This window comes from Alligator sinensis, unplaced genomic scaffold (assembly GCF_000455745.1).
Source record: "Alligator sinensis unplaced genomic scaffold, ASM45574v1 scaffold515_1, whole genome shotgun sequence".
NCBI lineage: Eukaryota > Metazoa > Chordata > Crocodylia > Alligatoridae > Alligator > Alligator sinensis.
In genome coordinates, this window is record NW_005842096.1 from 1,901,052 (window position 1) to 1,913,591 (window position 12,540).

The 12,540-nt window shown below is 41.1% G+C and overlaps 1 protein-coding gene across 3 annotated transcripts in view; it reads right to left on the reverse strand.

The window, feature by feature from the left end:
- Positions 1-12,540, reverse strand: part of LDLRAD4 (low density lipoprotein receptor class A domain containing 4) — a 408,545-nt gene that overhangs the window by 238,909 nt on the left and 157,096 nt on the right. For all 3 annotated transcript variants that reach the window (XM_025204743.1, XM_025204745.1, XM_025204744.1), the window contains exon 2: positions 764-904. The gene's annotated coding sequence lies outside the window, so the exon portion shown is untranslated. The remainder of the gene's footprint in view (positions 1-763; positions 905-12,540) is intronic.

The window sequence follows — 12,540 nt, forward strand, 5'->3', positions numbered from 1 at the left end:
TCCCTACAAAAAGCTGAATTGTAAATCTTCAGTTTCTTACTTTTCAATAAAATGTTACAGAAAGTTTGATGCCAAAATACAAACAACTAAGACAACAAAAGCTCAGTGTACACCAATCAATGCAAAATACAGAGAGAGAGAGAGAGAGAGAGAACAATTGTGGGTGCTATCAGTCTATATCAGAAGGTTTTTATATTTAAAAAATTAGCAGTAGAAAATATTTTACACACACACAAATTAAGACTCAACCCAGCCGGGAAACAGATGCTGGTCTCAGAATAAAAGTAAAATAGGGACAACTATTACAAATACCATAACTTCTTTGTGCAGTTAAATTGACCTCGACAGCATATAAAAACTGGAAAATTGACATAAAATCATTTTGCCAGTAGTGTAGAAAAATAAATGATTGCGGGCTGAATATTTATGAACCAAACTTTCTCAATAACCTCAGTAACTATGTATGTCCCATAAGATCACATAATCATGTTCACAACTGAAGTACTGAAAAAGATTATACTATTTTCCAGATTTAGAAACTTCCTGAATTGGAAAAGGTACGTAGAAAAAAACATATTACAAATTGCTCTTGATGCAGAAAATACAACCTTTCATTCCCACTTCATCCAGTATCTTTCCAAACTTTCCAAATTTGTGAACCAAATTTCAGCCACAAATGTATTTTTTTAAATGACCCATGTCCCATACACGCACAAATATGGACATGGACATTCAGATGCACACACACAGAAGATGTACTTACAACTGAAGATACTGGGTGGTGGATGTTCTGTTACAAGTTGACAGTTCTCTTCATCACTATTATCCCCACAGTCATTCTGTTGGTTACAAATCAACGAACCAAGATGCAAGCATTTACCACTGGTGCAGGTGAATTTGCACTCTGAAAAAAGAAAACAATTTTCAAGTAACCAGTACTTACTTTTGTCTTTCATGAAACAGTACTGCTATAATAATTGATAATACAACTTGAAGTGAATTCAATTTCACACAAAGAGTAAAATGGTAGCAGCCTTTTCCTCCTTCCATCATTAAAATACACATGATGACGATGAGATAATATTTAGTGACTCATGCTAGTTTTATCCCCAAGGATGTGTATATCCAAATGTAAGCATTCACCTGTTGGGTTTTTTTACACCAAAAGAACAGGACGAATTTTTCAGTATTTTTTTTTTTAGTCCACACTACTTGTAGTTCACCATGGAGAAGGACTGCATGCTACTACAGATTCAAACAGTGCCTTGCACACTTGGGGCATTACTGCAATACAAATAAAATACAGGCTCTTAAGATGCCCGTGTGCATAGCAAGCAGCCTTTCAAATCATGCAAGTGGCAATTGCCAACTGTTGCATCCTACTGATTTCCATAGTAAAGGCAATGCTTGAGCTACTTCAAGTCTGCCTGCTCTCAGCTTTTTGGCCTTCATTAATGGTAATTACATTGTTACTAATCAGGAGCTCAGTTGTTCCCACTTCACTAAGGCTAGTCACTCAGAACACCTTCCCTTAAAATTAACTGGACCCAGTCAGTTCTTAAGGGTTCAGCACTGGCGGCAGTTGAGATGACTAGGAGGATTAACAGTCTGACTTTCATGTCAGGCATTTTTTGATTGCTGACAAACCTACTATATGTAGCTTATACTGTAATCATTGTTCCCTTATTAAAAAGGATTAGAATAATATAAAATGGCATTAGCTTTTAAAGAAACAGTGTAGCTTGTAATAAACAAGAATCCCATCCAGGCCCATAAAATGATTCCTTTGCTCACCCCCTCTGTGGCCAAATTGGCTGTCTACCAGCTAATTACAATTAAGAATTCATTACCTGTACCTTGAACTTCTGGATGTCAGTATTGTTTATCAAATCAGGTGTATTATAGTAGGTCTCCAAAATCTCTTTAACTTGGCTTGAAGACTAGGGCCTAAATTCTATTTTTAAAACTCTGTTTACCAGAACTAAAAGAATCATTTCCACCGTAAACTGCAGGAGTCCTGAGGAAAAGTAATGTTTGACCATATATTTAAATAAAAATGCTGCTAATCTCACATTTGGTCCCCTCCTTTGGTCTTTACTACTGCGTGAGAGAATGACAGGACCTAAATCCCTTCCCTGTGAAATATGCCAGGCCAGCAACACTGGAGACCAATCTTCCATCTCTTCAATAAGAAGGTATAATGCAAACAGTGAAAATGCGAACTCCCCACAATCCCCAGACAACGTGTGCATGATCCACTGAAGATGATGTCTCTAACTGGCTCCTGTGTGGTCCCAAGGCCGAGACCAGCAATCAGCTCTGACCGTTGGTTCTAGCCCTGAGACTACACCAGTTCATTGAGTATCCAGACTACTTGCCCAGGATCATAACCCCGGGCTCCCTCTCCACTGGCAAGTAGTAATGGTGCAATTCAGATCTGATCCTCAATCGCAAAATCACACATCTTGCCATGCACATGTGGCATGGCAGAAGGTACGACTGTTGGGATCAGGAAGCAGATCCCATTGCACCAAGTGAACATATGCCCGCAGGTTTGATGAAGCTACCCATAAGGTATGTTTTTACAACAGGAAATACATCTGTTTGTAAAACTGTTGCAAATACTCAGCACTGTAGTTTTTACCCAGATATTGCTAGTAGAGGTAAACCCTAAGTACAGGGGTAGGGAGAATATAGGAATGAGTGCACTAGCTACATCAAGGAAAAAACCTACCTGTTAGCAATAACTCCACTAGGATTTTACAGCAAGATGGATAACTTATGTTACTTGGCCACTCTTTGTGACGGTGAAAATGTAGCCTCAGGCTTTGGTCTCTCTGGTCAACAGTGTTTTAGTTTGTGATGTATTCAACATGTTACCTGAGTTTTCTGTCTCCTGATTTATCTCCCATCATCATGTTTGACCCTTGAGCACAGGCAGTGAGTACTAAGGATGTTTCACTGTTGTTGGATAATGAAAATTCCACTGTCCTTAAGCCACAGAGATTCCAGAGACTATTCATTTTTAATATCATTTCTCCTTCCAATGTTACGTATGTAATTTCTGCCAGCCCACAGGTTGCAACTACTACCTCCTACCACAGCAACAGTACCTACAACATTTTCAATTACTACATAAAAATATTTCAAGACCCTCTTGAGAGCCATTCACTTGCTTGGAATTGTTATGCTTGCCCTTTCCAGGAAGGTTTTAAACTATTTTGTCTCTCAACAGACAAATAATTCTTTATTTAACTCCTCAGCCATAACATTGTCTTGATGCTAAATACAGTATTCAGATATCTAGTTTTCAGATAAAAGAAAAGATATTGCCAAGAACTGAAACTTCCTGGTAAGTAGGCATATCTTAATTTTTTTAAGGTTTTTTTTTCCATAACCATAGTTCCATAAAACTTTGTTAGTGGACTCATTTCTGTAGTGAATATTCTAAACAAATTATTTTTTAAAAAAATTATCATTTAATAAGCCTTTAGAATTCTGACAATATTCTTTTGGGGAATCCCAATGCTAGGAACCAATCTATAATCAAAGGAAGAGTAGATTAAATGAAATGGAAGCCTTGCTGTAAAGCTTGTCGTGAATCAGAGCAGCAGCCGCCGGCAGCCATCTGACTCACACCGGAGCGTTTAGATTTTGAACTCGGCAGGAGGGTAACTGATGGATGGAGTGGAATTAAGCAGGCACAGACGCATGTAGGTTACAGGAGTTTGTTTACTTACGTCGCCTAGATAGTGATGACGACGCAGGCGAGCCTTTGTTCCGTTACAGCTTCGGTTACAGAGTTGAGTATACGCATTCAGGTTACAGCAAAGTAATGACGGACGTGGCACCAGAACGAACGGTCGGGCTTGCAAGACTTTTCTACGTCAATATTTTACGATGACAGGAATGATTGATTGGGAATTGATCAAGTTCCCAACTCTCTGGTGACGAGCACAGGTGTCTCCTTAGAGATCCCCAGAGTTCTCCGCCTTGGGCGGAAACCGTTAAACTATTTATAGGCAGAGGTGTTTGACAGAGATACCCAATCGTGAACCGTTATATGGAATCTTTAATTTTTGGCAGGTGGCAGCTCTTTGTCTCCTCAAGTTACAAGGTAGTAGGTTAGGTTTCTCTACCTGTTACATGTGCGCTACGCGTGAGGAACTTACGCTTAATTTTTTGACCAATTATATATAGTTTCCCCTCGCTTTTTATTTCAGCTGACCAATTATCTATAGTACTCCGGCCGCGTTTTGTTTCAAGGAATTTTTGGCAGGGATGTCTTTTAACCCTTAATCGTCAAAATGAGGATGATTTGAATGGTATCTCTTGCTCAGTGGCATGGGCACAATTTAATTGGGTTGTGACAAAGCTAACCGAAGAACTAATTTAAAACTAATTTTTGAGGAACACTCAGAAATATTTTATTTGAATTTTTTCAGAATCCAATGTTTCCCTAGGGTTGCCATCTGATACAGCCAAAGCTGTGATTGTGCATAAATCTGAGGTGATCTTTGATCCAACTCTTCTACTGCAGTGTGCATGAACCACCTCCTAGTAAAGTCAATGAGAGTCTTTCCAGAAACCTTCATAGGTCCTGGACTAAATACAGTGTGAACCAAGAAAGTAGGACCTATCATAATCACAGAGCATTTCAAACAGTTCCAGAACATGGCATTTACCTCAATTACTGGTACAAGGATAACAATGGAAAGAGCAAAGAGAAGGAAGTATAAATGGTGAAAGAGAAATTAGCAAAAACCTTTGCTGTTGTATTTATTTTGTAGGTCTGATTGGGTTTAGTGGTGACATGTTTCAACAAGAGAATTAAATAAACATATTTGGTAAAAACAGCATATGGAAATGTAACCTAATAAAACACCTGCTTACTCTGTACTTAAAATCCATTCACATTTTATTTACATTGGTTCATAACTTTAGATCATTCCCTGAGCAAATCGCATGTTGAAACAAATGGGCATTTTGCCTAAACAAGATCAATTTTTTTTTCCTACTCAACACAATTCAGACTCCACAAATTGTGCAAAAAATCTTGTTCTCCTTCTGCCTTATTTCTGAACTGAACAACCATAAAAACCTAACTTGGAGACTCATGTCGGCAAGTTCACTTAAGACAATATGTTGAGAGAAGGGGGAGATGGGCGGGGTGGGGGGACAGGAGAAGCTAGTTTGAAAGATGAGAAAAGCAAAAATGTATGCTTGAAAGGGTTCAGATTTTACAAATATTTTTAAATGAAAAGCACAAGAGACATATGTAGAGGGAAGTTCTATAAAAAGAACATGTAGCTGATGTGTGTTTGCTAAATGCACAGTATGTCAAACAGGTGGTATGTTGAAGACAAACATCAGATACCACCTTGCTTGGAGATTAACATATCTGGCAAGCTACTTTTGGCCACAAACATTTAATTCTGCCCCAGTGTCTTCACACTAAAATCTAATATAAAACTTTCCACGTTTTTTTTCCTACGCTCGATCTAAAAATTAAAGCAAAACATCCCTTCAAATTGATCATAGCCAATGTTGATGAATAAATAAGTAAACAATTTTACACATTCATTTTAACAGATCTTTCTGTTAACTAACCTACGAACACTGTACTCCAAGTGGACTTCAGAAGGAATATCAGACCACATCCAAGTTTGGATCCAGAATACAAGCCTAACTGTGGAAACCCTCACAGAAGCCATCTGTTCTTGTCATTTTTTGCTCACTTAGGATCATAGGAAAGTAGGGCTGGAAGGGACCTCACAAAGTTATATTGCCCAGGCCCCTGCTCAAGGCAGGATAATCCCTGACTAAACCAATCCAGCCAAATATCTGTCCAACCCACTCTTGAAACCTTGCAAGGATGGAGATTCCACAATATCTCCAGGTAGCCTGTTCCAATTCTTGACCACCCTCATAGCCAGAAAGTTCCTCTTAATATCCAACCTAATATCCAACTTAAATTTCCCCAGCTTGAGGCCATTGCTCCTAGTCCTGTCCTGTGTCTATCCTTTCAACAATCACTAATCTGGTATTTGAAGACTGTTACCAAAACCCCCTCCACTTTCTCTTCTCCAGACTAAATAATAATAGTTCTTTCAGTCTTATTGTAAGTCCTGCGTCCCAGGCCCCTAATCATGTTCTGGTGCTCTGAACTCTACTCTTGCCAAACTGTCCACATCCTTTTTGAAGTATGGAGCCCAAAACTGGACACAGTACTCCAAGTAAGGCCTTGCCATTGCTGAATAAAGCAGAGGAATCACTTTGCTTGATTTTCAAGTTACACCCTTGTTAATACAATCCAGTATACTGCTGGCTTTTTTTAAAATGAGAATACACTGTTAGTTCATAATTAGTTTATGGTCTACAGGTACCCCACGTCTTTCTTGGCAGCCCTGAATTCTAGCCAAACATTCCCCAGTCTATACTTGTGTATGCAATTACTCTGTCCCAAGTGTTGGACTTCGCACTTGTCCTTGTTAAATCTCATCTGGTTGATTGTGGACCATCTGTAGTCTATCCAGATCATTGTGGAGCCCAGTCCTACTCTCTGGAGTATCTGTAACTCCACCCAACTTGGTGTCATTCACAAATTTGCCAAGTGTGCACTCAATCTCATTGTCCAAATTATTAATGAGCATGTTAAATAATAACAGACCCTGGAAAAACCACTAGGGAACCACACTTGATACCTCCTCCCAGCTAGACATTGAGCCATTGATGACCACTCACTGAGCATGATGATCCATGTGGTTTTATATCCATCTTGCAGTACTTTCATCTTGTCTATATTTCCTTAGATGGTTAATAAGAGACTCTGTCAAAAGTCTTGCTTAAGTCAAGGTATATGACATGCACTGCTCACCCCCAACCACAGAGCCTGTCACCATATCATAGAACATGGGTGGGCAAAATGTGGCCCTCGGGCTGCATCTGGCCTATCCAGCCTATACAGCCTGTGGGGCCTTTAAAAATTTTAGAAAATGAATTTATATCTGCCTGTGGCCACCTGTCAAAGACAACAGGTGGCTAGCGGCAGTGGGACCCAGCGGGACCTGACGGGCAGCAGAGCCACTGTGGGTGGTGGGCCCTAGTGGGTGGCAGAGCCACGGCCGGGCCGAGGCAGGACCCAATGGGCAACAGAGCCCCAGTGGACGCTGGCAGCGCAGTGGACCCCAGTGGGCAGCACTGCTGTGGGGGGCTCTGACAGATGGTGGAGCCATGGTGAGTGGTAGGGTTGTGGCAAGCAGCAGAGTCACAGTGAGGCTGCGGCAGGTGGTGGGCCCCAGCGGGGGCTGCAGGGAGCACTGCAGGAAGTGGGGGGCTGCAGAGAGCAGTGGGCAAGCCTGCAGGAGGGAATGCAGGGAAAGGTGGTGGCAGGCAAAAACACGGAGCCTGTGCAAGTGCCCTGGGACTAGCAGAGACCCAGGGTGGGGTTGCAGAAGCACAGAGCCTAAGCATGGGGTCTGCCTGGCTGCATCGTGTGAGGCTCACATGCAGTGTGTTAGAGCTGCACGCTATTGAGCTGGCAACCCGGCCCCAGCTCTCTCTCTCAGCACACACCCAGCCACCATATCACCCACATCCCACTGTGTGCACACACACACACACACTCTCCTCAACCACACCGCCACTTATATCCCCTTGCTGCCCACATAAAACACACAGTAGGACTTTATTTTAAGCTATTATACAGCCACCTCTAGATACACACAGAAATCAGTAGAAAAATATTTTTAAATAAAATTGAATGGGTTATAGTAGATGTTGTGGGTGTGGGTGTATACATATGTTTATCTTTTTCACAGTTTCCAGATCACAGCAGCCTTCCTCCCAAAAGGAGTCCTTCCAGGGCAAGGGGAGGGACTTCCAATGGCAAAGGTCGGGGGCTAGGAGGTGGGACTTCCGGTCCTAATATGGCAACTGGGGCGGGGCAACTGTCAAGGGGCAGGGCTACCCATGTAGCCCTCAACAGCTTCCCAAAACTTGGTAAGTGGCCCTCCGCCCGAAATAATTGCTTGCCCCCATCATAGAAAGAATCAGGTTGGTCAGGTATAACTTGCTTTCAGTTAATCCATCCTGAGTATTACTAATCACCTTCAGGCTGACAGGTCTGTAGTTCTCCATACTCTCCTTCCCTTTCTTAAAGTTGGGCACCATATTTATTGGCTCTTTTTCAACCATCCAGGATCTCACCCAACCTCCAACAGCTCTCAAAGAGGCACCCCAGATGAGCCTTGTGGGTATCTGCTACCACATGCAAGTTGGGCAGCTCTGTTACCCCCCCACCTTGTGCACAATGTGAGTAGCCCAGCCCCTCCTTACAGCACGTGCAACATGGGCACCCTGGCCCCCTCCTGCAGCTCCACACTCTCCCCAGGAGTGGGGACAGGAAGTGGAAGCTGAGAAGGGAAGGGAGCTTGGAGACCCTAGCCACTGCTGCATCAAAAGCAATGAGGGGAGCAATGGCCAGGCAAGAGTCCACATACTGCACATTAGCCCCTTGGGGCCATCAGCTGGACAGCCCTGATTTAGAGTAAAGGCTGATAGGCTTTGGACCCCAGGCAAAAGCTCATGTATCTCTTTTCTCTCACTCTAACATGTCCTTGAAAAAGTTAACTATAAACCAGTTTGTTCAAAGCTGAACTCTGGGCAATGTTGTGCTAAACAGAAGGGTTTCTGTAATTCTGGGGAGCATAAGGCAAATGGACTGAGGTCCCATTTATGTGACATCATAACAGACAGAGACCATTTGCTACAAAGCTGAAAAGGATAGCTCATACAGAGCAGCTTGGTGAACATCCAGCACAGAGTTGTGGCAGGTCCCACACCAGCCCACAAATCCCTCTCTGAAGGTTTTATTCCATTACCCAACTCTACACATACGATAAAATGAAGCAACACAGTCCATGCCCTAATGTTAACATCAACCAATGAAAACTGAGTCCCAAAACCTCTTGCAAGTATTTATAAAACTGCTTTCCAATTCTGTTATGGTTTGCTATGTCCGCTTTTTAGAGAAAATAAGAGGAGGAAATAGGAAAAGAGGTCATTGATTCACATGTTCACAAATATCCACAAAGCCTGATTATGACTTCAGCACAAAGTTTAACACAATAAACAAACTACTGAGATCTCAGTAGTTTTGACTTATTGTCATGACTAAGCACCACTGAAATCAAAGGGAACACTCTTATTTGCATGTGCTCAAAAGGGTATATTCATCGATCATATGAATAAACTTGCCTAGGACTGAACCATATATATGGTAAATAACTCAGTGAAATTTGTAAGACACTTGCAAATAGTCACCCTGCTTATTAGACACATCTGCTCGTACACTAAGACTCAGAAGTTTAAAATAATTAGTACAGCAAACACATTTAAACGAAGTATGCACTTCCATTAGAATCAGGACAGAGCCCTTTCTCTTAAACCTGATAGCTTAAATTCTGCTCACTCCAGATAACGTAAAATGTATCATGGAGCTTTGTAATACTGGATTTTAAAAGTAAGTCAAACTACAGAAGCCTGTATTGAACCACTTGGAGAGACCTTCAAATGCACTGAGGAACTGGGGCCAGTCCAGACTAGACAATTGTGTCTAACAACACACAAGAGAGCGTTTTTCAACAGGATGGCTTGTACTTGGACTTGTCTAGACAGGAGGAGGGTAAAAAGTCCTGATTCTAAAGACTAGGTGCACTCATTCTTTTTAAAAATAACTTCCTAAAGTTATGTGGCCTTTCCTTTTTATTTCAAATGGCAATTAGTGAAGCAGGAGTAAGTTCATCAGACAAGGCTCATAGATTCTCTCTCTTTAGGTAAATCTGAAGCTAGGAAGTGCTAGCAGCTAAGATTAAAAGATTAAGGGTTTTTTTTGTAATAACATCTGGTTCGTTTCCTCTACATCATAATTTTTAAAAAGTACTCAACATGCTATTCTTTTTCTTTTCTACGACAGACATGCACTAATGCAGTGCTGAAATTTTAAAAAGAAACAGTAAAAAACATTAAATAAAGAAGTTAAAGTTTCATTGGTAACAGCATAGGACCATTGGGCCCACAAACAATATCAGCACCTACTCAGATTACATATCGTTAAATTGTGAAATGCTAAACCTGCTGTATTCTGAATGCTTATTTTAGCCTTGCTGCATCTATTCAACAAGACAATCCTATTCTTGCATTATGCTTAATGCTTTTAGACTTCCTTTGTACTTGACTTCAAACATATAAACATAATTCCTATTGTTTTGTCATGCCACTTCCATAGTGCATTGTTAATTATACTAACTACTGCTTGTTTTATAAATATAAATCCATCCACAAGCCAACAAGAAAAGAAAAGTGTCATCCTGAAAAACATGGTGTTTTAGACCAGTGTTATATCGCTGTCACAGTTATTTAATAGATCTGAGACGATCATCAGGCCCAGGGGCCTAATTCTCTTCTACCCATTCAAATAAAAACTATACAGTTATATACACAGTATGTTGGCCTACAATTGCTGTTGCTAAGTCGTGAAAAAAAAGTTCAAATATGCAGGATTAAATCTTTAGCAAGTAGCTGGGATTCGCCTAAAAGCTCACTGAAGCCAACAGCAGCTGCTGGCGATACAAGCATCCAGCAAAGGGTGACCAGGTATTCTATTGGTGTAATAAAACTGAAAAAAAACTCCTGTCTGACTAGAAGCAGGCAGACACTGAGACAATCCCAATGAGCCGTGACACCTGGTCAATCTAGATCTATAGATGAAAGGCTCTATTCCCAAATTCTCTAATAAGATCTCAGTTTTAAAGGCATCACCATTAAGAGATGTCATGTTCTTCTTATCCCTTCATATTTCTATGCTTAAGAGCTTGAAAGAAAATCTATTTACAAAATCACCATCAACTGCTATCAACTGGTAACTGGGGGCAAGGGATGGAGGGAAGGAGAGGAGGAAAAGGAAGGAGAGAGTAGGGAGGAAGCACACTTCACTAGAGATTAAAGAAATGTAAACCACAAACACCAGAATTAGTACAATAAAATCCTGTTCAACTTCTGATAAACATCTGGCTTTATATTATTTTTAATATCATATATTATAGCTTTATAATTGTCAGTAAGTCATAAATAGAAGGCAGAGTACACAAGGAACATATTTATTTGGGAAGAAAAGCTTTTGTTAGTAAGAAAGATGGCAGGCTGCCACTGCCCACTTGGTGTGGGCAAGGGAGGGATAAAAACGTCTTTATGAAACAAAAATGCACTTCGTAAAAAGAACGTTAAGCAAAATACTAACAAAAAACAAAGCAGATCAGCTTATGTGGAAGAAGCACGTAGCTGCAAATCCAAATCAATCCCCTAAGCACTGTACTGTAATGCTCAGAGGCCCCAAGCAGGATAGGGACTCTCTTTAATGGGTGGTGTACAGAGTATGAGACAGTCTTTCTCCCCTTACGTTCTTACAAGCTTAACAAATCAGACTTATTTAAAGAATGACACCATCAGCTCATTTGTACCTGAAATACAATTGGTACCCTTTCCTAGTTCTCACACGCCTTGCTCCTCGGGTTATCTTTTCACCTTCTCATCACTGTGTTTAACTACTGTGGTTTATTTAACTGTTTACTACTACTTCCATTAAATATGGCCACAGGTTTAATAGTCTCAAATGTAGGTAGTAGAAGCTTTTAAGCTACAACGCAGCCCATCCAAATGCAGACCGCCACTAAGCTTGTCTTTCATTAAAATGTTGAATAAAGATCACACTAGAAACCTTGGGAATAAGCAAAAGCAGTAGCTTACAATGAAGTTTACCAACAGCATTTATGGTTGATCAATAGATGGTCAGGAGTCTAGAGTCTTTCTTCTCTGAAACAGAACTTATTACTAAAGACTGTCACCTTGTGACTATTCATCCATGAAAGCTGCCCTGAAACTTATTGATAAATAGAAAATGGCTGTGGGCTGGGGCCAGAGAGGGGACTTAAACACCCCTTCCCCTACTCAAACTTACTGCTGGCTGCAACTGTGGATTACAGATCCCAGAGGCACCTGAAAGGAAGAGGAACTGATGAGCAGCCCTGCAGAATCCTGCTGCTCTAAGTCTGGACTGAAAATCCGAGAGACCTTGGGGGGCAGCAGGAAGAGGAAGTGAATACATAGACAGAGAGCCTGCTCTACCCCGTTAGTGATGTGTAGAAGTTTATGTCCCAACTAAAGGAAAAAGAACCTCCATTCCACAACAATTTCTTCTCTCCATTTGCCTTCCCTTCCCTGGCTATGTGCAATCCAACATGGATTTCAATGAGAGGAGTGGGGGAAAGATATCTAAGCATGCAATCAGTGATTCATTCAATCCCACATACTTGCAAGACGAGGATTATTCGCGCAAAGGGACAAAGACACTGTCAGATCACTACTTGATGTGAAGTCATATGAAGTCCAGAGCATTTCCAAAGTGTCTTCGAACTACCAGAGCACCAGCTCAGTGGCTGCAGATATAACAGAAGTGTGTGTGTGTGTGTGTGTGGGGGGGGG